At 43.7% G+C, this 24,201-nt stretch overlaps 1 long non-coding RNA gene across 3 annotated transcripts in view; it reads left to right on the top strand.

Moving 5' to 3' along the window:
* The window catches only part of LOC311596065, a 106,130-nt gene extending 87,670 nt beyond the window's left edge, over positions 1 to 18,460 (top strand). For 2 of the 3 annotated variants that reach the window (XR_014778693.1, XR_014778694.1), the window contains 5 exons: positions 6,696 to 6,796; positions 8,291 to 8,371; positions 9,682 to 9,784; positions 11,787 to 12,062; positions 12,367 to 12,464. This is a non-coding gene — a long non-coding RNA (uncharacterized lncRNA). Of the gene's footprint in view, positions 1 to 6,695; positions 6,797 to 8,290; positions 8,372 to 9,681; positions 9,785 to 11,786; positions 12,063 to 12,366; positions 12,465 to 18,252 lie in introns of those variants that run through there. The other variant, XR_014778692.1, reaches the window with a different exon arrangement.
* Positions 18,461 to 24,201: the final 5,741 nt, after the last annotated feature.

Genomic DNA, 24,201 nt, shown 5'->3' with positions numbered 1-24,201 from the left:
TCCAATATGAACATAACCTACATCATCTTGGAAATAGCTTCATACCTGAGGCCTGACAGATGGCTAGACCTGATTCCCACTGCAGAAGGTGAAGGTTCTAGAGCCTCTCTGTTTTCCCAATTTCCCTGAAAGCTAAAAGCTGGAGACATGACTTGGGCCCAGCCAATCAGAACTACTTCTCCTGTTTTTTTTTTTATTTTGAGCTAGCAACTCCAGCTTTTGGGTGGATGACAGGGAGAAAGGCAGAAGTCCTTGGTAGCCATGGATGTGAGTGGCTGAGCTAGCTTGGTGTTCACTGGTGGTGTTGAGGGTGGCAGCTGCAGCTTGGTGTGTTGGCGACAGGAGTGACGGGCAGAGGACTTGTCACATATGGTCCGGGTGCAATGTACTTGCTCAGTGAAGAGTAGTTGAACAACCAGGACTGCAGGCATCTGATAGAGCCCCGTGCTTGGCTACGAAGAACCGACGAGGGTCTCTGCAGAGCGATACTGGGCTTCCTCACCTCAGGACGACATCTGGGAGTAGAAACCAGTACAGCTAGCTTGAGAAGCGTTGTTTTTGAGCAGTAGTTAGGGCTCTGAATCCAGGGCCTGGCACACACTAGGCAAGCACTGGACCACTCATCCTAGCCCTGCTCTCGCCTTTTATTTGAGACAAAGTCTCACTAAAGGTTGGCCTTAAACTCACTTTGTAGCCCAGGCTAGCCCAAATATGTGATTCTTTTGCCTCAGCCCATCCCCAAACCCAGTCCCTTGCATGTGGGACTAACTGGCTCTGACTCTAGGCCTGGGTCTAAGTTTATTTTGTGTGTGGAATGACTTAATTGTCCTTATTGTTTGTTTTAATTTTCCATTACTTAAAATCCATTACTGAAAGGCATTTGCTAACCTATTACTTGACACTGTTATCATAAGTAAACTATCTATAATATGCAATGATAACCTTTACGTTATATCACAGGAAAGAACATAGTACTACATGCTAAGAAAATATATCCAAGTTGAAGTCTATTTCCAGTTTGGCCATAGCGGTTGTCTTAGTTATGTTTCTATTGACACGAGAAAAGCAACATATGAAAGACAGAGTTTACTTTGAGGCTCACTATCCCAAAGGGTTGGCGTGCACAGCCATCTTGACGGGGTATGTGATGGCAGCAGGCAGACATAGTGTGGGGCTGGAGCAACAGCTGAGAACTTACCTCTGATCCACAAACAAGAAGCAGGGAGCCAGTCTGGAATGGGGTGGGCCTACGCTCCTTCGGTGGCATGCCTCCTCCAACAAGGCCACGCCTCCTAATCCTTCCCAAACAGCCCCACCAACTGGGTATCAAGTACTGAACTATATGAGCCCATGAGTGGCCTTTCTCATTCACACCACCCCAACAAGTGATAAAGGATAAAGCGATAAAGGTTCACGAACCATCAGCTTCAGAAGATGCAACATCATAGTCATATTTCAAAACAAAAGTGGTATATACGTATCACATATGAGTTATATGTTACATAAGATATGTTCAAATGAAAATATATACTATATCCTATGTAGAATACGTATAGAGAATGGTATTTGGGTGAATAGTCGGAGAATAACGATCCGTCTTCTAACTTTCTCTGGAAAGGCCTCTAAGGAAAGCTATAATCTCAAGAGCCCTTGTGTTTAAGGCATGAGCTAGAACATGGTAAAGACGGGAGTGAGTATTAAATAGTGGGCTAAGAGGCCAGCAAGAGTTCTAGCACGTGAGATGGAAAGATGCGGTGTGAGGGAGGAGCTTGGTGGAAATTAAAGGTGGGTGATTCAGCAGGTTTTTCCAGAGCAGTGATTTGATCAATAAGTACACAGGAGACTTGAAGCTTATCTTAGAATATTTTATGGCTAGAAGGGACTTGGAGGGGAAGGACACCCTGAGGGCTCAATGCCAAGTGTGATCCTTTTACATATTTCTGGTCTGGGAGGCGCTAGCTAGCTTGGAAGCCTGTTAGACAGGAGTTCAGATTGTGGCTTTGTCACCGCTTTGCTCTGTGAGTGTGGCCGATGAACACTGAGTTCCTGTCTCCTGTGTCGCTGTGTTTAAACTACAGGGAGAGAGAGAGAGCCTTCCTTCCCAAGGGTTCTGTGTGAATGAAAGTGAAACTGTGCCATAGTCTACTGGACAGGTAGGCATTGCGTGGCTGTTGTCTCTCTCTCTCTCTCTCTCTCTCTCTCTCTCTCTCTCTCTCTCTCTCTCTCCCTCCCTCCCTTCCTCCCTGTCTCCAGGACTCATGTAGCTTAGGCTGGCCACAAAGTTGCTACATAGTGGAGGAAAACTTTGAACGAGAGAAGTTCTGTCAGATTTAGACTTCCACCCTTTACAGCCACTCAATACGAAAGGCCTCTAGTAGACAAACCCAAACACACCCAGCAATTCTAGGCACCTATGTTGTTTCTATGAAGGCAGCAGTGCCTTTCTGTCTCCTAGAAACTAGTAGAAAGTTTCCATGGAGCTAGCAGGCATGTGACTTAATCCAATGGTTGGAGTACACAGAAATGATCTGTGCAGTACTGTGCAGTAGTAAAATACTGGGCATGGGGCACATCGGAGCCACTGGGATGGTGTGGATATGGGATAAGGGATGCTTTTTTCCCTTTGAGGTAATATTCGTGTCATTTTAGCCCAGCTTTTAAGCCCAGCATTCCAGAGGCAAGGATAAGCAGATTTCCTTTCTGAGTTTGAGGCCAGCCTGGTCTGTGGAGTGAGATCCAGGACAGCCAAGGATACACTGAGAAACCCTGTCTCAAAACACTGCTCCCTACTCCTCAAAAAATCAAGACATTTCCTGAGACGATCAGCTGAACACTCCCAGGGCAACGACGGATCCCTGAGCTCACTGGTGGGAATTCTTGGAGGAACTGACGCGTCATAGTCTGTCGTTTGTTGTGGATTGTGCACTTACCTAAGCACTCTGAGGCTCTGGGGTTGACTTAGTCACTCTGGACAGTTGTCAGAGGACACTGGATCACACGCCTTTCTTCCTTTTCCCCCTCCCCCTCCTACGACATGTACAAGATTACACATGTATTCTACAAGTCAGCAGCCACATGGCTTGTGGTTTTTACAAACCTAGCTGCTAGCTTTTTCCAACGTATAAGGCTCACCCTGCTCCTGGGACTACACTCCAGAAATGGAGATTTGCTGAATGTGCAGACCTGAGACATAGGACCTTCGCTGGGAGGACGCTCCTCAGTGGCCAACGAGAAACGTTCTGCTCTTAACTCGCAACCGGAAGGACCGACGTCAGTTTGTGGTACGTATTTCACAAGAAGGCTCGAAGCCTAGTTTTCGTCCTTTCAGGGCTGACCCATGGGCACAAGCTTGCAAAAAGAAAACCAAAAGCATAACGTGAAGAATACACCCCATTATATGGCCAGGAAGCAATGAAAAAGCCTTAAGCAAATGCGAAAAGGGGCTCACTGTAGATGGCTGAGTACCACGGTGCGCAGACAAATGGACTCAGACACTTTCCAGCTGCCAATGTACTTCGGGGACAAAAGAAAACATTCTAAGACAGAAGGTGGATACTTAGCTGGTTTTCCTGGTGTGACACAGGGCAGACTTTCAGTGTTTTTGCATCTCCTGTGCTGTGGAGGAAGGGTTTTAACCAAGTGAAGGAACAGCTCCTTACTACGGCGGATACGGCAGACACAGTGCTGGTTCGATCAGAGCAGGGGAGAGAATGTATCATTTAGGATAAACAAAAAGGAGAGAGCAGTTTAATTAGCCCCTGATGTTCCATCTAGCACAGGCCAGAAGTCTTCAAATCTAGAGGCTTATTTTTTATTTGTGAGTCTATTTAGTTTTGTTTAAAATTGGTTTTCCATCTGTGTTGATAGAATTCCTGTCAAGGAACGTCCATCCTGGCTTCTTTGATCTTGTGCTCACCTTTCAAGCACATGAAAAGCTCTTCTCCTTCTCGTCTGTAAAAGCTCTTCTACCCAGCGTTTAATACAAAAGAGATGTGCATCGGACTTGAGACCGGCATATTGAAGCTCTTCTGCACTTGGCCCTTTCTCTCCTTGGCTTTTTTCTTTTTTTAATTCTCACAGCCACAATTCCACCTACTTCCACTCTTAACACGGTTTTGTACCGATGAAGGGTTGTGGGCGGCTACTCATAAAGCTGTTCAAAAAGGGAGGGAGCACAGTAAGGGTCATTCCTTCTGCGAAGCGTCTGCCTCGCTGTGGAGGTTTCCGGGCTGCAGCTTCCAGCATGCTGTGTTTGCTGGCCCTTGATGAAAAGTCCAGGCTTTCGAGCGGTCCCTGGAAGAAAGTTCTCAATGAGGGCCCTTTTACACCCCGCCCCCACCCTCTGCCCATACACTACTTAAGGTCATTGGATCAAACAGGTCTCTGTGACCACATGCAAATAACATGGAATTTTGTTTCCCAGAAACCAACCAGAGATGATACATATACTTTCAAGTGAAAGGACTTGGCTTTCCTAAGTCATGAAGCCTAGGAATCAGAGAAGATTGTAGAACAAACTAGTTTTTTTTTCCAATTCGCTTTCTACAATATTGCTTTGCTTATGCTTTTAAATACACTGTGATGCTTATCAGTTGGCTCATATATTTGTGCATATTTTCTTACTCAATGGAGGTAAGTTTATGGAATTTGGACTTTTCCAACCTTTTAAACAAAACATTCTTCAAAAGAAATGCTTAGACTTTAAGGAAAATTGATTTTTCCTGGCTTTTTATTATTATTATTTTAGACAGAGTATCATATAGCCCAGGCTGGCCTTGAGCTTGCTATATGGCCAAGGCTTCTTTTGAACTTCTGCTCCTCCTGCTCCTCCCAGTGCTGCGATCCCACACAATGCCCCCAGGATTTTTAGTCAACCTTAACTTACAAAATGTGGCACAGTAAGATGAACAGTTGTATAGCAAAATGGAATCCATTAGTGGCCAACCGTTTTACTAGGTCTTCTCCAAATTATAGACTCTGGAGATATAGTTTGGGTTTACTTTCATTTACATATAGCTACATATGAGTTACATATAATTCAATCAATATGTAATGTTTTATTAGCCATAGATTGTAATAAAAAGGGATAGATAATTTTCTTTGGGCTTTCTGTTTTGATTAAATGGTCTTTGTTTGTACCCCCTACCCCTTCTGAAGCTAGAGGTTCAGAAGAAATTTCTTTGTCTACTCGCACAACTCTAAAATAACATGGAATTATTAAGGCATTTTTATAGAAGGTCTATATAGGGAAGTTTTTTATTTTAAAGAAACAAAGTTAGTACAATTTGGTGAAGGAGAAAGTAGGCAACACATTGTCAACTTTTAGAACTCCATTTATTATACATTCCAGACAATGGAAAGTAACAGCTGGAACAGTAGGTCAGCTGTTTGCTTGTTTCTCTCTGAATCAAAGGGGTGGGGGCCTTTACAGATTCCAGCTGTGCTTACTTTGGAGTTTCCTGTCTCTCTACTCTTCTGTGCTCTGTAGTCTATATGGCCAAACCTCAGGGGACGCTCCGTCCAGCACGTTGGTCTCAATCTTCTCCTTCCTTTCTGTCCTAGAAATAAGGAATCTCAGATGTATGTAATACTCCTGGATGACCTGAGACGCCAGGGGAGGAGGGAGGAGGAATGGAGAGAGGAGGGGGGAAGAAAGGGAGGAGGGAGGAGGGAGAAGGAGAGAGAGGGAGGAGAGAAGGAGAGGGGGGAGGAGAGAGGGAGGGAGAGAGGAGGGAGAAGAAGAGAGAGGGAGGAGAGAGGGAGGGAGGGAGAACAGGGGGATTGGAGGAGAGTGCCAAGGAAAGGGAGGAGCGGGAGGAGGAGGATAATAAAAGACTAGGAAGTAGAAAGTGAGCCCAGTGTGGCCCATTAAGTTTGAAGGAAAGAAGAAAGGAAAGACAGAAAATAAAAGTGTAAGCATCCAAACATGAAGAATTGGCAGGAAGGAGGAACCTTACCTAATTGATACCCCCTTTTAGGTCAGTAGTCCTTAAAAGTAAATGTGCATTGGAGTCTTCTAGAAGGCTTTGTCAAATGCTGCCGAGCCCAGGACCTGCCACAGCTCCTGACTTCTCAGGGCAACTGTGAGGCCTAGCCGGCTGCATTTTAACAAGAGAGACTTTCATGCATGCTAGAGTTGAAAAGCAGCTGTTGCAGGTTTGGAGGCTGGAAGAGGCTGTTTGCAGATGAGCTACATATAGCACAGCATGGAGTGCTGAGAGCAGAGAAGATCTGTGTCTCAGAGGGAGGCAGATATGTAAAGAAAGTCCCCAAACGGCAAAACCCAGTGACACTAAACCCATAAGAGAGAAGGAACCTAGGTCCACGTTAAGAGCGACAGCCAGCAGCTTTGCCTGGGGAAGTCAAACAGAAGACAGAAGCAAGAGAAGAAAAAAGAGACCGCTGAGTTGCGGCTGAGGTGTTGATTAAAGTAGCCGCAAGCTGTATCTTAGTGCTGAAGTGTCATGGTCGGTCCTGTTTCCCAGTATAGACCTGTGGACTGGAGTCGCCAGTCAGTAATAGAACGCCTGATATGTGCAATGCCGGGGCCTCAATCCTCGCTTAGCATGGATGAACTGAATGGGCGAATACAACTGACTGCATGGTCATAGAGAAATGAATGGTGGAGAAACTGAGTGGGGGGGGGGGATTAGACGTGCTGAGGTAGCTAATCCAATCCGTATCTTTTTTGTCAGCTGCTGGTAACAGCTCTATCTGCCTATAGGAAGTCTCCAGAAGGCCGACTCACACTGTGCCCTCTCTAAAATATCCACATCACAGCAGAACAAAATGAAAAGTGAGTCTTAAAAAGAGACTGACAAATAAATGACTGTGAGTCCCTGAAATGGATTTATTAACTGGTAAGACCTTGATTGTGCCCAACCCGCCACTTGACTGGATCAAGGCGAGAAGTCTTTGCCTTGACAGACACTTTGTTTCAACAGTGGGTGTTTACTGACAATCTACTCGGTGGCCCCACGAAGGCACATGGGAACAACTGATTCTCTCATGTGTGTGGCACACACAAAGGGGGAAGCCTTCCATATATCTGGCCACTCCCCTGTGTCCTGGCTATGTCATAACGCCATTGCTTTCCTGGGCTTTCTCTTTGAGCACGTCTAGCCCCTGGCTTCCCCTAAGTCTGGGGAAGCAGCACTGAAGCTCCAGGTTCCTGTTTCCCTAACATTTTTTCTAGATGTTTTCATTGCCTTTTGCCCTGAAACTACAAATGTGAGGGTCTTAGGCCGGATGCTCAGAATTTTACAAATGGCTTAAGACACCATTTAATACTCATGGCAATCCTATCAAAGAGGCAATGTTAACTCGGTTATCAGTGAGGAAATCAGATGCTGGTGTGGGGTCCTAGAAGGACTGTCTGGTCCAACCCAAGCCCAATAGCCAAAGAGAAGTGGGCTGTGAATTCAACCCAGGTTATCTAGCACTCTGGATATGATCCCATCACAGCACCGCTGTGGTTAGGCTTTGTTCAAGACATGAAGTAATGCACATATCAGTTTGGTTTCCTGAAAGGGTCCATTTTGCTGCTTATCATTTTTTGCTTTAATATTTTAGAAATAATAATTAAAATCAATGGGAATTCATCATTACTATCCATTTCCTACTTGCTAATAGATTCTAATGGAAGTGTGTGTTGCAACTTCTAATTATCTTTTAAATCTCACAGGAAACGCTACTTGGAATGTTTTCCAAGTGCTACTTAGTTTTCTCTATTACATTCTTCTGCTGCGACCATTTTTTATTATTATTTTTCAATTTACTGTGCCTCTTCCTGGTGGCTGAAAGTCTCGTGGTGTGATTCCCCTGTTTGCACACTCATCAGGGAAGGAGTCAGATGACCGGCCTCAGTAGCTGGCGTGGGCTTCCTAAATCCTGTTGGGTCCCATTGAGTGTCCTTTGGTAGGCTTCTGCCTCACGCTCGCCTCATGCTGATATTTGGTTGCTGTTATGACAGCATCATGAGGTGGGATCCTGAAGAAAGGACTAGGTCAGGAGGGATCCACACTCACTAATAGATTTGTGCAATTTTAGCCAAATGAGTTTGACCATGATGCTAGTGAGCTCCTGATGAAAGCCAGTCTTTCCTTTCCCTGTGTGCCACTTCTCTGCCATGTTATGAGGCAACACAAGCCAGGGCTGTGCTCTGAGACTTCCCAGCCTTTGAAACTGTGAGCCAAGCAAACGTCTATTGCTTAGAGCTTATCTATGCTGTAGGATTCTGTTACAGTGACAGAAAATCCACTTAGACATGCCCCTTCCTGTCTTTTTGCAGAGCAGGAAGACAAGAGCATCCTCGTGCCCTAGATAGAGCAACTCCACTTGGGCCAGGCTGGGAACCCTGCTTCTTTGGAAGGTATAAAGGCTACATCCATGTTTATGAATTCATAATATGGAACCGGCCTAGACGTACACCAACAGATGAATGGATACATCAATGTGCAGGCACAGAGTGGAGTTCTATAAGGTGGAGAGAGAAAGGGAAATGCATAGAGCTGAAGACCATCAGGCTGAGTGAAAGAAGAGAAATGCGGGAGGACAGGGAAGTGGGAGAAGGACTAGGAGTCAGGTAGAAGAGAGCACTAAAGAGGAGGGGCCAGAAAGAGTGATGGGGAAGGAAAATGCTGTGTTATTCTCCTGTGAAGAATCTATATTTAGACTCGAGAAGGCAGAGGAAAGTGAATCTCTGTGAGTTCAAGGCCACCCTGGTCTACAAAGCAAGTCCAGGACTGCCAAGGCTACAGAAAAACTCCCGACTTGAAAAACCAAAAACCAAAACCAACCAACCAAACAAAAAGGAACCTATATTTAGACATGTATATTAGCAAGGTACAAAAATACATATATATTAAATATCACAATTAAAGGTATAAAAAACAACAATAAAAAAATAGACTGATGCCAGATGGCCCAGCATATAAAGGTATTTTGCCACTAAACCTGAGTTCACAACCCCATGGATTCACATAGTGGAAGGAAAGAGCCAGTTCTTGCAAGTTGTTCTCTGTTCTTCACACACACACACACACACACACACACACACACACGGGGGGGAGAGAGAAAAACACATACAGATGGCATGTAATACTCCTTGAAATAAACAAACAAAGAAACAAACAAATGAGTAAATATAAAAAGTAAAAGAGAAAGATGTGCAGACTACAGCCAGCTCTGGATAACGGTCCTCCTTGCAGCTGTTCTTATGAGTCTTGATGTGCCAACATCCCACTCAGTTAAGCGAGGCTCGGGATGATTGATGTGCCAGCCATTCAGTACCCTGTACTTGTGTAGGTTTTAGTATCCTGTTTTTGGGTGACTAAATGATTTTTAACCTGCCCATCCGCACACGCAATCTTTGCTCATAGCAAATCTTGGAATTTTGGCACCTGATTGGAAATGTAATGGCCACTTGGAAGCAGGATGGAATTACCATGGTGACTAAGGGTGAATGGACTTTTATCCTTAACTTGGGCAGGTTTCCTTCTGTGGTTTACGGTGGAAAATTCCATGTAGTAGAGGCTTGGAGTTCAAAATCAGCTTCAGAAGTCATCCATTGTGTTTATCTGAGCTGCTCTTACCAAATGAACCTTGAAAGTAAATATATAAAGCATAAGTTTCATGGATTGCATATTCATTATGTTAATATATGCTCCCCCTCATCTACAGGGCATATATCCCGAGACCCCCAGTGACGGTTTGATAGGACCAAACCCTGCACAGGATTTTTTTCCTGTTATATTCACAACTGTGATAAGGTTTAACTGATAAGGTAGGTATAGTAAGAGGTGAAAAATAATTAATAATAAAAAAGTAATTACAATGATATAATAAAAATTATGAATTATTTTGAATATTACTGTTTAGTAGTATATGATTATGCACATATTTATTAAAATAATTAAAATTACTAATTATTAATAATACAAATGCAACTGAAACTATAGAAGGTAAGACCATAGCTTGGGGATGCAGTTTAGTGGTAGAGCACTTGCCTAGCATTCATGAGGCCCTGGTTCAATCCTTAACATTGCAATTGTAAAAACAATAATAACAAACAGTGCTGCCCAAACAAAACAACAATAAAAAGCATGGATAAAGGAAAACAAGTGTGTAAAAGTCAGTGTTTTTCTTAATCCACCCTCGAGTCCTGCAGCAGAGCATTCTTTCGCACCACCGCCCTGGAGACAGGAAGAAGTGGAGGAGTCCTGTGACCAATGGTGGACCTCTGTCACAAACAAATGTGGAGCAAAAAGTTGTGTCTACCAAGAAGTAAACTCAGCCAACCAGATCCTCATTATCAAGAACTAAGATAATGAAAGAGATAGATAGACAGATAATAGGTAGGTTGGGAGGTAGAGAGGAGATGACAGGTAAATGGTAGGTAGACAGATGATAGTTAAATAGATGGATAGACAGATGATAGGTAGACAGGTGATAGATACATAGATGGTAAGTAGATAGATGACAGAGAGACATGACAGATAGACAGATGGATGGATAGAGAGACAGACAGACAGATGATAGATAGACAGAAAGATGGATGGATAGACAGACAGACAGACAGATGATAGATAGACAGAAAGATGGATGGATAGACAGACAGACAGACAGATGATAGATAGACAGAAAGATGGATGGATAGACAGACAGAAGACAGATGATAGATAGACAGAAAGATGGATGGATAGATAGACAGACAGATGATAGATAGACAGAAAGATGGATGGATAGACAGACAGACAGACAGATGATAGACAGAGAAAAGGGAAAGAGACAGAGAGTGAAGGGGACAGGGATATATATATATATATATATATATATATATATATATATATATATATATATATATATATACACACATACATATATGAGGGAAACAGGGAAGAGTAAAGACTACATAGAGAATATAGACAGGGGAGTCTTGAGGTTCCTCAAGGATCCCAAACAAGCTCCAGTTATGGAGAAGAAAACATGCCATTTGCACAAAAGGCTTATTATTAAGATGGAGGGATTCCACTGGCGGCAGCAAACCGTGCGAATAGGAACTGGGTCATAGGCGTGCCTGAAATGAGCATGGGCCACCTGCTGCCCCCAGAGAGCCAGGTGACTCTCCATGGCCTCACTCAGAGTGGAGCAGCAGGTACAGCTAGTCTGAGGACTGTGGACAGTCACACTCCCTGACTCTGGGGTGGGGGAGGTAGCTGAGTTCTTCTTCATTAAGATGTGTACAACTTCGAAGGTGACAAAAAATAGAAACATTACATCTCCTTCATGGAGAAAATGATCTCAATTTTCATTTCTCCTATTTGTTGCATCTAAAGTTACAGCACAAAATGTGGCATTTTGTTTAGAAATAGGCCATGAGGATGATGAGGGGAGCAGGGAATAACACCAGTGTCCTCCTCAGGAAACCCAAACTAGGGAGACCCAAGAGCTGGGGAGCTCCTGCTTGGTACAGAAAATCCTCTCAGTATTGTTTGATGAAAGTTTCAGGTTGGTGTTGCAGCAACTTACAGAAGCTGACCGAAAGACTATTGCATACATGTAATATATAATAATATATAAATATATAACACATAAAACATTACAAATATATCATATATGTGATATATAATAATAGATTTGCATATATAATACCTTATATATGTGTGTATTTTCTTTCCCGTGTCAAGTGACAATCTACTATGAAGTAGCCAGGTTCAGGGGACAGCTCTCCTGTCTTCAGTTAGTCATTCAGCGACACTGTTTAATTTTCCTTCTTCAATTCCTAGGATATTTCTTTAGTTGGTTGAATTTGGTCAAGCTAGAAGGAGGCACAGAGACAGCATGCAAGCAATTTCCTTATGCTACAGAAGGCTGCCCCCACCCCCACCCTTCTGCTGGTGAGAGTGATTTACATGGTCTTATCTGCTACGAAGTAGTCTGGAAAATGGAGGCTCCAGCGAGCATCCACAGCCCAGCTAAAACCTGACTACTTGGGAAGCAGAGAAGAAAGGATTTCCGGTGATCGCTTGCAGTCTGCTCTGCTCAGGAGTGGGGAAGCCCAGGTCAGTCTCATTGTCCAAAGCACTCGAAGGCATCTGTGGCTCATGGGCCAAAGGGTCAGGACTCTGAAGTCACACGCCACAAGTGGAACCTCTTAGCTACCACCATAAAACCTCACTGGTTTCTAATTGCTGGGATCACTTGCTGGAGCCATTTCCTGCCCACCCCAAGGATTCTGTGTAAAACGGCAGAGTGTTTTCTTCTTCGCTTTTCTTAAAGGAGAAGCATGGACCCCCTTTTGTGAGGCCCTGTAAGATTTGGCTCTGCTCAGGGCTAGTTTAAAATCCTCTTTTTTGTTCCTTGCAGGACTTTCTTCAAATGCCCATCGTTTTCTCTCACAAAGGAACACACAATGAACTCTCCTTAAATGATTCGCTTACTGTAACTCTTTGGATAGAACGGAGAATGTAAAAAGCTGAAATAAATACTGGTATTTGTTGACCCATGAGATGTAAAAGCCCAGGATGGACTGTGGGTACAGGTGTCAAAATATGTCCTTGGAGTCATAATTTGAGTGTTGACTTACCCTCTTTCTAAGTTTGTTTGTTTGTTTGTTTTTTGTTTTTTCGAGACAGGGTTTCACTGTGTAGCCTTGGCTGTCCTAGACTCTCTTTGTAGACCAGGCTGACTCAGAGTGATCCTCCTGCCTCTGCCTCCGGAGTGCTGGGATTAAAGGCATGCGCCACCACACCCGGCTTCTAAGTTCTTATTTATGGTGGTCTCTAGCATTGTCAGTCTTCAGACTTAGAGCTTCAGTTCTTCAGGAAATCCAATATTCTCCTTTTTATTAGTACCTGCGAAAGCCCCAAATATCACTATGACAGAGCTCAACTCATACCTGGAGCATCTCTAATTAATCAGTCTAATTAATCATCTCTAATTAGTCATAGCACTGTGAGGAACTCAGTGCAGAGAATGTTTATGACCATATCAGTCCTACACGCAGGGCAAAACCTGAAAACACATGAAATAATAGGATGGAAAGACAGGCCCTTGTGAGTCCAGGTGAGCAAGAAGGCCAGGTGACAAATAATTCTCCACTAGTTCACTCGCTTGCAAAGTTCATGCACTTGAAGTCATCTTATAGCGACTTAAGTTGTTATCGTCTTAGTTGTTAATTGCATTTTAAATGTGTGTATGCGGAATGTGGATTCGGCATGGGTGCCCAGGTCCCTCATTGTACATGTGGAAATCAAAGGACAACTTGTGCAGGCCAGTTCTTTTTCTCTCACCACGTGGGTCTCAGGGATTGAACTCAGGCCCCTGGAATGGCTTTCAGGCTGTCAGGCTTGGGGAAGCATGCTCATCCACTAAGCTAGCTCACCAGCTTGGCTTTGACGAAGGTATTTCTCCAAAGCCTCTAACTGCCCGAGAAGTCCTTCGGTGGTGTCACACTTCAGTTCCCGTATCTTTATGTCCTCTTGCTTGAGGGCAGGCTTATGCTGATCCACCGCGACCTAGGACCCTATGGAATCCAGTGTGCTACATCATGACACTCACAGCGTGCTACATCATGACACTCACAACACCCCTATGACACTCACAGCACCCCTATGACACTCATAGCACCCCTATGACACTCACAGCACCCTTATGACACTCACAGCACCCCTATGACACTCACAGCACCCCTATGACACTCACAACACCCCTATGACACTCACAGCATCCCTATGACACTCACAGCACCCCTATGACACTCACAGCACCCCTATGACACTCACAGCACCCCTATGACACTCACAGCACCCCTATGACACTCACAGCACCCCTATGACACTCACAACACCCCTATGACACTCATAGCACCCCTATGACACTCACAACACCCCTATGACACTCACAGCACCCCTATGACACTCACAGCACCCCTATGACACTCACAGCACCCCTATGACACTCACAGCACCCTTATGACACTCACAGCACCCCTATGACACTCATAGCACCCCTATGACACTCACAGCACCCCTATGACACTCACAGCACCCCTATGACACTCACAGCACCCCTATGACACTCACAGCACCCCTATGACACTCACAGCACCCCTATGACACTCATAGCACCCTTATGACACTCACAGCACCCCTATGACACTCATAGCACCCCTATGACACAGCACCCCTATTGTAACTTTTCATGTCGTTGACTTTCTATCCCACTGGTGCTGTTTTAATTTTATGTACTTCCCCTCTCTTGTGTGCTCACAGTGGATGCTGTCAAGAGTGGAGCATCCTTAGCCAGACTGCAGGAAACCAAATCCTTATTGCAGACTGCACTAACATATCAGCTTTATTGCTATGTGGTTAGATGCCCTAGGATGTTATCTCAGGCTTGTAGCATTTAAGACTGTGCTACGATAACAGCAAGACTATTGCCACCAGTAAGAACCAGCACGCTGAGCCCGGTGGTCCCTGCCTATAATTCTGGTGTAGTTGGGAGACATTGGCAGGACAATTAAAAGTCCAAGGTCAGCAGGGCAAGCTGGCACATACCTATAATCCCAGCATTCCAGAGGCAGAGGGAGGTGGATCTCTGTGAGTTCGGGGTCAGCCTGGTCTACAAAGGGAGTCCAGGACAGCCAGGGTTACTACACAGAGAAACCCTCTGCCGGGGGAAAAAAAAAGTCCAAGGCTGTCCTCAGCTATATAGTTAATATAAAGCCAACCTGAGCTACATGAGACCCTGTCCTAAAAACACAAAGCACATGTACACACATACACCACACACAGACACACACACACACCCCACACACAGACACACACACATACCCCCCCCCCACAGACACATACTCACAGACACATGCGCACACACACACACACACCCCACACACAGACATGCACACATACACACACACACATGGCGGGGGTGGGGTGGGGGGAGAGAGACATGGAGGGGCGGGAGAGTTTGGAAAGGTAGCAGAGAACTGAGTTTAGTGTTTGGTGAGGGGCTTAAAACACAGAATCTGGCCTAAAACCAATTTTGCCATTTACCACCTACCTAGGTTTAGGTAAATAATCTGACTTCACTATCTCTAAGTTTCTCAAAATAGTAATAATAGTATTCACCTCACAGCATTGGTGTGATGCTGAGGCGAGGCAATATTAATAGATAATAAAGTGTTTAAAAATGAGTTAAGATCTAGGAAAGTAATAGAGTCATATAACTATGTAGTAATAATTTTATTAGTGATGGCTATAATTTTTCCATGAAAATGCATTTGTAAATACTCCATGAACAAAGGGAGGGAAGTACTGTTCAGTAGCAAGTTCCCCAAAGTGGGGGTGGGTGGTGGGGGTGGGGGTAGAGGGATGAGTGGGTAGGGGGTGGGGGGGGCAGATCCTGAAGCACAAAATGCACATTTTCTCTTTATGAACCTTGTCTGAATTACCCACCTCTGAGTAAGAAGGTGGGAATGACACACTAATGGGAAAACAGGCTAAGAAGCCCAGCCCAGCTTCACATTCGAGGGTGGGGTCATTTGTGGGAACACTCTCCAACTTTCTAAATGCTGCAATCAAATCCCTGCGTGGGGAAAGCTACAACACCAAGTTCCAAACAATGAAAAGATCAGTTTCTCAATGGAGCCGGTCCAACCATCTGGCATTCATATGTTGTTTGGGGGCGGGGCGGGGGGGGGCGGTGTTGTACGGGCGAGTAACAACCCCACCCAGCTTCTAGGCAGGCGGCAGGCGGCTTCTCGGCTTCTGGCTTCTCGAAGGAAGTTCTCTCTGGTCACTTGTGGCTGGTTACTGTTACCAGAAGCCTCCGCCCCCATTTCCCTTGTTAATGATTTACACTCAGATCTTTTCTTGAAGCGCATACAAAAAGGGACTTCGAAAGAATTCGTGGAGTTCCAGGCAGCGAAGATTCAATATTTTCTAAGTAAATGTGCTCTTTAAGGCAATTTTTAAGAAAGGGCCCACCCTGTTATGCAGGGGAAAGACAGTTTTAATGATAATTGTCTCTTCTAGATAGAGCTATATTAAATATTGATAACTTAGTTCGTGTTAAAACTTACTTTTAATGGTGGCACACGCCTTTAATCCCAGCACTCAGGGAGGCAGAAACAGGCAGATTTCTCTGAGTTCAAGGCCAGCCTGGTCTACAAAGTGAGTCTAGGGTAGCGAAGGCTACACAGAGGAATCCTGTCTTGAAAACAAAGCAAAGCAAAACAAAACAACTTAATTATTTTTTTAAAATAAAATTTGGAACATAGACACTTGTTTTTTTGTTGTTGTTGTTTTGTTTTGTTTTTGTTGTTGTTTTTTTTCTTTTTTAAATTAATTTATTCTTGTTACATCTCAATGGTTATCCCATCCCTTGTATCCTCCCATTCTTCCCTCCCTCTCATTTTCCCCTTATTCCCTTCCCCTATGACTGTTCCTGAGGGGGATTACCTCCCCCTGTATATGCTCTTAGGGTATCAAGTCTCTTCTTGGTAACCTGCTGTCCTTCCCCTGAGTGAGAGAAGCATGGGAGAATGGCAAAGTAGAAGGGTCCAGAGGGTCCTAGAAACCTACAAGTAGAACATTATGATAGGCAGATTTGGGCCCAGGGGTCCTACTCAAACTAAGGCACCAGCCAAGGACAATACAGGCCATAAAACTTTAAACCCCTACCCAGATCTAGCCAATGGTCAGAACATTCTCCACAGTAGAGTGGAGAGTGGGATATGACTTTCTCACATACTCTGGTGCCTCACCTTTGTCCATTTCCCCTGGAGGGGGAGACCTGGTGGCACATAGACACTTGTTATTTCTTATTTCTCTGGTCTTAACTGTCAATTTTGTTAGCATTTTGTCTTTTCCCTGTAGTGTGGAACTTGACATATAGTTAAAGGTACATTTGTTCATTTAAAGTAATTAATCTAATGAGTATTTGCTGAGGTACTATGTCCTGGCTTCTAAGTTAAGTATACTTATTTAGTGGATTATTAGGAGTAGTTTAAGAATAGTGGAGCCAGGTGTGGTGTGTACGCACCTTTAATCCCAGCAGGTGAGGCAGAGGCAGGGGATCTCTGTGAGTTCGAGGCCAACCTGGTCTACAAAGTGAGTCCAGGACAGCCAAGGCTACATAGAAAAACTCTGTCTCAAAGAAACCAAAACCAAAACAAAACAAAACAAAAAAAAACTGGGACAGTTGTGTTACAAAAAGGGAAAATTGTTTTAAAAAATGCTAATAGTGTGATAGAGTTTTCTTTTTTAAAGCAGAAAAAGATGAAAATGAAGTTGGAAAACAGAAGAGATATTTGTGAGATAATTTTAACAGCAATGTGAATAAAATGTATATTGGTAAGATTCAAAAGAAAACTGCCATGGATTCCAGGACTGGTAATGTGCATTTCACAGTCTATGCACTGTCCTGGGGTTTGGGCGGTGTGGTCATATGAATAAGAATTGCCCCCATAGGCTCACTTGTTTGAATGCTTGGTCGTCAGTGGAACCATTAGGGAAAGATTAGGAGGTGTTGCCTTTTATGTGTACCACTGGGAGTGGGCTTTGAGGTTTCAAAAGCAACAGTGTCTCTTTTAAACAGAAGAAATTAATGAATCACATCTCTAAAGTTGGAAAGTCCAAGATCAAGATACTGGCAGGTTTGTGTTTGGTGAGGGCTTGTATCCTACACAGATGATGTCTTCTCACGGTGTCCTTGAGTGGCAGCGTCAGTAAGGAAGGTCTCTGGGGCCTGTTATGTGTAAGCTCATTGCTCTTACTCACAACCAGAGTCCTCACTATCAAATCATCTCTCAAGCCCCCTCCTTCCCCCAAACCCCTCACTCTCACAATTCGACATATGAATTTGGGTGGGACATAAATATTTAAAGCTTGGAAATCAACCAGTAAAGTAGAAGTTTCTGGTTTCTTTGAAGACTCAGTTGGGTCATGTGAATGTTTTTTGTTTTGGTCCCAAGAATGGGATGTAGAAGTGTTTTGTTTTTGTTTTTGTTTGTTTGTTTGTTTCGTTGCTGAAGACAGCCTCGTGACTTTTATTAATATAAAACAGACCCAAGAGAGGGCAGGTGATGTTTTGCTGGAAGTTGTCTTGTGAGAGGGGTATGATTTTGGCCAGCTGAAAACATCCGTGGGTGGACTCTGAGAAGAGAAGAGAATCTGCTTTTGCATTGCTATGCCTTGCAATGGTTTACACGCTTCGCTGGTATTTGTTCCCTGACACTCCACTTTGCAGATAGAAATGCTCCAGAGAACTTCTTGTACTCAGGTGGATTCCGGCTGCTTCTGCAAACTCACGCTGATTGGGTGGAAGCTTGCTGCTGTTTCTGCTGGATTTGTGCCATGGCTGCTGACTCATGTTGCTGTTTGGCGTTTGCTACCTGACTGGACTTCTGGTATCCCAACAACAAAGATTGGAATTGCCCCAAGGAACTATGTCTAAAAAGGGCCACATTCCCTGCCCCTATTAACCTTTGTTCTCTACTACCTCTGGCTTGTGGGTTGGAAGGGAGGTAGAAGCATTTAAGACCTCTAAATAAAGTAGATTTTTGAAAAATCTAAGCTTACAAGTCACAAAGCCTTTTTTTAAAATAGAAAGCGTAAAGTTGTATATCAATTGCAGAACATTTAAAAAATAATTAGAAGGAAAGAATAAACTGAACTTAGTATTTAGTACTAGAAACTAGAAAGAATAACAAAATGAACCGGAGGAAGTCAGTATGAAGGATTTGACTAAAAACAAATTCTAATGACAGGCATATCAATTAAGGAGCATGATTACTAAATCCACCTATTCTGCCTTTCGTAATGCAAATTTCTAAGTCTATAATATGAACATAAACACTCAGTATTAATTTGTTTATATTAATAATATATATCATATTACTGTATTAATACTAATATAAGACAGAGTAAGGTGAGTACAACAGTTCCCAGTCAGGAAATTTGAAAATATCAAGGGAAAGATTATTACATGAAATTTATTTAATAATAAATAGGTAGATAGCTAAGATACTTGTGGATGATACAATGTTATAGGTTGTGCTTCCCGAGAATCAGCTAGTGAGGCTGGCTTAGAAGTGCAGTGTCTATTAAGAGAGAAATATCTATGGAAGAAAGAGATGGATAAGCAATGCAAGGATGAGGACGTCATGAGACCCTGATGCAGCTAGCCCCCATCCCTGCAACGCCTTTCCTAGCCTAACTTGGGCCTTGGAAGCAAAGACAGCCCACTGGAGATGTCTCCCTTTAGACCGTCTCCTTACGCATTGGCCATGGTCCACCATGAGAAGAGAATCATCTTGGCTATCACCACTTTGCCTATGACTGGCTGAAAGAATGTGCCGAGGAAAACCACATTCTATCTCAAAAGCTGCAGAGGACGGTCCTGCTACTAACACCTGCTGGCCACAGCCTTTGAAAGGGATCAGGATGGGCTTCAAGAATAGGAAATAGAATGCTGTCTCTAGAATATAAACCACTAATCCTTCCAAGATGGAAGAAGCCCAATCTAGGCAACTGGCCAGCAAGTTGCCGACTGGTCTCCTCCAGTAATATTACGTTCCAGCCGGTCCGAGTTGGCTTCAGTAGCTGGCAGTTTGCATAATCAGAAACAGCATTCACTGGATTGGATTTGGTGAGCAGGAGACTATGCTGAGCCATTAATCTGCTTGCCTTGGATTTGAATTCACCTAGGAGATATACCTTTGGGCATGTGTTGCTGACTACTAGTGCATATGTGTGCGAATGAGTGTGAGTGTGTGAGTGTGTGTGAGTGTGTGTGAGTGTGTACATGCACATGTGGGTGAGTGTGTGTGTGTGTGTGTTGTGTGTGTGTGTTGTTGCCCCTGGAACGGAGTGAAGACTAACCCTGAATATAGATGGCACTAGCCCATAAGCTGGGGTCCTAGGCTGAATAAAAAGGGACAAGAAAGAAAGAAAGAAAGAAAGAAAGAAAGAAAGAAAGAACGAACGAAAGAAAGAACAAAAGAAAAGCTGAGCACTAACAGTTGCCTCTCTGTCTTCAGACTGTGGACATAGTGTGGCCAGTTCCTCCACACTCCTGCCGTAGCTAGAGCAGCTTTCTCCTCCTCCCTCCCTTGCCATGGCAGATTGTCCCCTCAAACTGTGTGCTGTCATAGCTCCCTCCCTTAAGTTGCTTTTGTCCTGTGTTTTGTCATGGCAGTGACAAAAGTAATGAAGCCAGAGCCCCCGCTGCCAAGCCAACAGGTACTCTCCCTCTTTCCTCAGATGGCAAACTCATTCATCTGTTTTATGGGGTCACACTGACCCAGACTGCCTCCGTCTCCGTGCGTGTGTGGAAATAAACAGGTGTGGCACTTTCGACCTCTCCTTTACAGTAAAAATGGGAGGACTGTGTCCACTGTCCTTCATTCTGGAGTTGATTATGATTTCATTTGCACCTCCCAAGACTTGTCCCTACAGGGTAACGTCCATATTCTCTTAATCTATATTTCTACAAACAAGTGCACCTCTCTTTTTTATTTTATTGTTGTCTTGAGACAGGGTCTCACCTACCCCATGCCGGCTTTGAACTTACCATGAAGCCAAGGACAGCCTTGAACTGCAGATCTTACTACGTTGCATCCTTAGCTCCCTCATCATCCTTTTCTGCATGGTGACCTCTGGTCCTTAGAGGAGAGTAGTTTTGCAACTTGGACCCTTCTATCTAGACATTATTTGCAGTGTTTTCCTTTCTGAAGTCTTGCTGACCTCCCTATCACCTCTTCCAGGAAGCAGGTGCTCTCTGCTCAGAATAGACAGACCTCACCCTGTCACTGTTCCATTCCTACAGCATGTTTTCCGGTCAGGGGATATCTGTCTAGTCATATCACTCTGTGAATGAGCTTCTCTCAACCTTTCTGTAAATATTTTTTGGCTTTCTCTTTTCTGTCTTGTCACATACATGCCTGAGTAAAAATGCAGGGAGAAGACAATATGCATAAAACTCTGAGTAGAAGCCCATCTCAGAATTAGTACACCACACTACAACCAGACCCTACTGCACACCACTGTCCACTGAAGCATATTTTATCCTGTCTAGAACTAGGGTGTTGGCAGTGGGAAGTCTGCATAGAAACAAACTCCAGACACTTGTATAAAGCTAACTTCTCTTGGGACATGATTATGACAGGTCTGTTTATACAGTTACACAATCACTTTCTGCTCTTAGGTATTCTAAGGTCATATCTCTAATGACAACCAAAACCCCAAACAATCTTGTGGTTGAACATTATTACACATTCATTTGTTTTCAATAGATCCACATAATTTCATTTTCATTTAAAAATGTATTATTGAGTCAGGTGTGCTGGCACATGCTTGTAATCCTAGCAGCCTGGAGGCAGAGACAGGAGGATCAAAAGTTTAAGGCTAGCCTGGGCTACATAGCCCTTTCTAGAACTATATGAGTTAATGAATAACTGGGGTGAGATTTACAAATTTTATTACTAGTAAGTAAGATTCAGTTTGCTGGGGTTAGTCAGTTATATGCACTGAGTAACTACTGTGCTAAAAATGATAGAAGACATTTCTCTAGCCATTGAGGCTTTCCTTGTTTGCCTTTGAGTCTCTCTCCATCCCTTAGACATCCACCATTTTGTTTGTCGTAATTGATTAGTTTTTCCTAATCTTATATAATCATATAGCAAGTAATATTCCACATCTATCTTTTGCTCAGTATTACTTTACATCTACTTATTTATTTGTAATGAGTGTGTTGGAGAGTGCTCCTGCCACAGTGAGCATGTGACAGTCAGAACTTCTTCCCACAGTGTGGATCCTGAGAATGGAACTCAATTTGCCAGGCTTGGTGGTGAGTCTTGACCCACTGAGCCATCTTGCTGGCCTTTAGCATGGGTTCTATCCATTTGGGGTATATCAATAGTTTGTTCTTAGTATTGCCAACTTGCTGTGTGTACATGTGCATGCACACGCATGTGTGTGTGTGTGTACACGTGCATGTGTGTCTGTGTAGGTGTCTGTCTATCTGTCTCTCTATCTGTCTCTCTCTCTGTCTCTGTCTCTCTGTCTCTATCTCTCTCTGTCTGTCTCTCTCCCTCTCCTTCTCTCTCTCTCTCTCTCTCTCTCTCTCTGTGTGTGTGTACACTTGCATCTGTGTCTGTGTGGGTGTCTGTCCCTGTGTGTCTCTCTCTCTGTCTCTGTCTCTCTGTCTCTGTCTCTCTCTGTGTCTCTGTCTGTCTCTCTCTCTGTCTCTCTGTCTCTCTCTGTCTCTCTGTCTCTGTCTCTGTTTCTGTCTCTCTCTCTCTCTCTCTCTCTCTCTCTCTCTCTCTCTCTCTCTCTGTGTGTGTGTGTGTGTGTGTGTGTGTGTGTGTGTGTGTGTGTGTGCTGACCCTGGAATGTACTTTGCTGTTGCTTTTGGTAGAGCATGTCTCAGCCTCTGAGAAGTGCAGGGACATTGGCAGAGGCAGGTAGACAGAGTCGGTGCCTAATCAGGTAGACTTTGCACAAAGATGTAACAAACCTCTCTTTTGCTCTCTTTCAGTGAAATTCAGTCTGAGGAAAATAGACCCATCTCACTTTCTTTGACGTACCCTCAGTGTGTGCTGACGAGTGCCACTGAGGCTCTGAGTTGACAATCGAAAGTCTGTGAATATATAACCAGGTTAAGCTAAAGTAAACAGGTAGATACTCCAGGCTTAGAGTCATAGAGAATAAGATTTATTGTTCGTAAAACGAAAATCCAAACATGGTGTTTGTGTCAACAGAAGTGGGCTTCTGGAGGCCTGGTGTGGTGCCCTACACCTTTAATCCTAGAACTGGGAGAGATATCTGTCAGTTGTAGGCCAGCCTGGTCTAATTAGTGAGTGACAGGCAAGCCAGGATTACATAGTAAGACCCTATCTCAAAATAAAATAAAATACAAAAGAAAAAAAAAAGAGAGAGAGAAAGAAAAAACAAAGATGTCAGGACTAGTGCTGCCAATCACCTGTAACCTCCAAAATTGGTGTTAGTATTACCACTCCAGAGAGCCAATATGGGCAAAAGGCTTGAAGAAACACATGTTGGGGGATTTTATTGATGGCTAGATGCTTAAGTGCGCCACAAGTATTTACTTATTGAAGGAATCTAATTAGTCAACATTTTTGAGTTATTAGTTATTCAGTAGTATGTGAATATTTTCACTATGTTAATTGCTTAAAAATTAGAAAATTGGACTACAAAAAAAAAAAAAAAAAAAAAAAAAAAAAGAAGAATCGCTCAGAGCCAAGCATGGTGGTGCATGCCTTTAATTCCAGCACACAGGAGGCAGAAGCAGGCAGATCTTTGTGAGTTTTTGGCCAGCCTGGTCTACAAAGAGAGTCCAAGACAGCCAAAGGTAAACAGAGAAACTCCTGTCCAAATAAATAAATAAATAAATAAATAAATAAATAAATAACCCACTAATATTATAATCTCCTGGAGAGAAACTGGGTACACAGCTGTTTCAGTTGAATCTTCAATGTATTTTGTTCTTTTTCCATTATGTTGTGGAAGTATATTGGGAGGCTGCCCTGCCTTTGGGCGTGGGACCTGGCTAGTGGTCACAGGTTACTAGGGATGGACCTTTGAGCATTATAGCCTGGGTGCGTGACTGTGGCTTGGTATCCTGCTTTCTGGTGGCCTGAGTGGTGAACTACCTCTGCCACACTCCTTGCTGTTGTGAACCAGGAAGCCCCACTAAGTGATACCCAATGGATAGACTGAAATCCTCTGAAATGTGACCCAAAATATTCCCTTCCTTCCTAGGGTGATTCTTTCCAATGTTTTAACCACAAAGATACAAAAATTATTAATGCAATGGCCTTAAGTAACTGCTAGAGTGTCTGAGAAGTCCAAACTAGCTGGGAATCCAGGAACATACTCTGTATGTAGCTAAGATGTCTCTTACAAGACACACACACACACACACACACACACACACACACACACACACACACACAAGAGTATGTTGCTTACAGCTTTGATTAGGTTCTCAAAGGTTGGGTCTATACCCAAAACAGCTTCAGAGCCTTCTGTTGATGGGACATTAGCATTATTGTTTTCACCTTGCACTAGAAGATATAAGGGGACCAACAAGACAGAACAAAAGAAATTACACAAAATATACGCAGTATAGAAAAGTCCTCCTTTCCCACTGTTGCTCAGGGTGGCCCAGTACTGC

The sequence above is a fragment of the Acomys minous genome (genome assembly GCF_964271855.1).
Source record: "Acomys minous genome assembly, chromosome: 1".
NCBI lineage: Eukaryota > Metazoa > Chordata > Mammalia > Rodentia > Muridae > Acomys > Acomys minous.
The sequence above is the reverse complement of the archived record's forward strand: the minus strand, read 5'-3'. Positions and strand labels throughout refer to the sequence as shown.